Consider the following 2,333-nt stretch of genomic DNA (forward strand, 5'->3'; position numbering starts at 1 on the left):
AGCTTTGTTACTCCACAGTTTTGAGGTTTGTTTCTATTATTTCTTAAGGGGTTTATGATTTCTTGAACATCTGAAGTTGTTTGTGATTAATTTGGAGTGTTGTTAATGATGTTATGATGCCTAAATAGGGGTAATTAATGGCAAGAATTTGAAAGAAATTAATCTGGACAGAGATGAGGAATTGCTGGATTGAGTGATTTATACCTTGATTTTGGGATGATACTTAGTGTTTAACTTATATATATCAATATGAACGTTTTTATATGTAAGTAGGGAGTGTAGAAATGATTTTAATGGCCTAGAATTCTGTTGGTATCATAATAATAAAATGGAAACCGAAAACAGTCAAAGGGAAAAACTGCCTGATTTTGTGTAGTGGAAAATGGACTGTTTTTGAAGCTCCAAACACTTCATTTGTCACAACGTTATGATCTGATTATCTTCACATATATGTTATAGGTGTGTGGCAAAAGTTTGGGAGCCGTTAAATGTAGGTAAGGACATGAAAAAGAATTTGTAAAATGAGTGGACGGTGATGGAAACCTAGAAAACAGATTCTGTCCATTTGGGTATTTAATGTGATTTCAACATTTAGATGTCCCCTAATGAACTCTTGGGCCTAGAAAATATATCCTAAGGAACACTAGGTTTTCAAAAACAATTGGATGACGTTGACGCTCATAATTGGACTCGAGAGATAATGAGACTTATGGGATTAGTTTGTAATGCCATCGGTAACTTGAAATAATGATTTTGTCTAAATTGTTTTGGCATGAATGGACGTATTTTGGGATTGTGTGTGTTAAGATTATTAAATGGAGGATTTTATTTAATATTAGATGATAATACAGGCGACTTTTCGACGTTGAGTGAAAAAGGGAATTGATACACACTCCATAGGAGCTTACACACATAAAGGCGAAACGTAAGTGAAAATCCATTTGCAACTACGATGCAAGAACCTAGTATATGTGACATAGTAATGTTGAAATATCTACATAACTTTGATAAGAGGCTTATAGCACATCATATGGTGGTTACGATCATTGAGTATGAGGTTGCGTAACCTATTGACATCGATTTTTATTAAATACGTAATTTATGAGTATTTTCATATGCATGCACGACATGTAACATGGTTGAAAATCCTGCATGCAAAATATGATTTCAATGTGAGTTTCATTATTAAAGTTTTATTGACCACTACTAGGGCACTGAGGCATGTGAGGCATGCTTATGTGATATGTTTGGCATTGCGGGTGTTACTTCCTGGGTGATTGCAAAGGTAGATAGGGGATAGGCCTTTGGTGATCACGAGAGGGCGGACCACTCGACTGTGCCCTTGTGATATTATGATTATTGGCGCTGCCGGGTGGGAGACTTCTTAGGTGATCATAGGGGCAGTCAGGGGATGGGCCTCTAGTGGTCACGAGAGGATGGTCCACTTGTCGGTGTCGATTTCATACTGGCCATTTGATTATTGATATTGATATTATGCAGAGCTCTATCCGGTGCATAGTAGGTGGGTCAAGGGCCTAATGAAATGAAAGATTTCAAGTGAAATGATTTCTAGTCGACTTTGACGAATATTGAAATATGATACTTTTTATCGTGATATTTAAAGTAAATGGCATGGTGTCATATGTCGTTATTACTCATGTTCAGGACATGCATGGTTTTGCTTACTAAGCATTGGCTTATGTAGTTCTTGCATTGTAGGTGAACATGGAACTACATAGAGAGCATGGCTAGCTGTGGAGCTCCTACAGGATTCCAGAGTTCGATGTACATGGATGATGACCTGTAGGGTTATTTTCTAGGCTGCCATCTATAGGGTTATATTTTGGAATCCTATATAGTGTACTTTTGAAATGGTCCGTAGACATGTTTATAAGCTCTGAATATATATGTTGGATTATGGCGATATGATTTTGGGTTTCGATATATTATATGATCGTGTCACAGATGATTAGAAGTTAACAAACTCGAAAAAAATATATATATGTGTAAAATTCTATGTCTAGGTTGTGTATAGATATCAATATTAATTTGGGGGTGTGACAATTTGTTTTTTGAAGAATGAACACTTGCATACTTTTGCACATGGTGTCCGTTTTGATCCCATAAGTACTTTTCGAAAATGTAGCGACCATTTTGGATTGAACTCACCACTTTGCCGTGACGTATGAGGGATTTCGGACATTTTTCTTTCGAAGAACGAGCACTTGCATATTTAGATTGTTGGCGTTCGAAGAATTGAGCGTAACTTCTGCACACGGTTTTCATTTTGGGCCCATAAGCACTTTTCGGAGATGTAGCGACTGTTTTGGATT

At 36.7% G+C, this 2,333-nt stretch overlaps 1 long non-coding RNA gene across 1 annotated transcript; it reads left to right on the forward strand.

The window, feature by feature from the left end:
- LOC111383480 lies at window positions 1–1,755 on the forward strand. The gene is made up of 3 exons (XR_002700748.1): window positions 1–25; window positions 852–925; window positions 1,720–1,755. It is a non-coding gene; the product is annotated as an uncharacterized LOC111383480 (long non-coding RNA).
- The last annotated feature ends 578 nt before the right edge of the window (window positions 1,756–2,333 follow it).

Source organism: Olea europaea, unplaced genomic scaffold (genome assembly GCF_002742605.1).
Source record: "Olea europaea var. sylvestris unplaced genomic scaffold, O_europaea_v1 scaffold270, whole genome shotgun sequence".
In the NCBI taxonomy this organism is placed as follows: Eukaryota; Viridiplantae; Streptophyta; class Magnoliopsida; order Lamiales; family Oleaceae; genus Olea; species Olea europaea.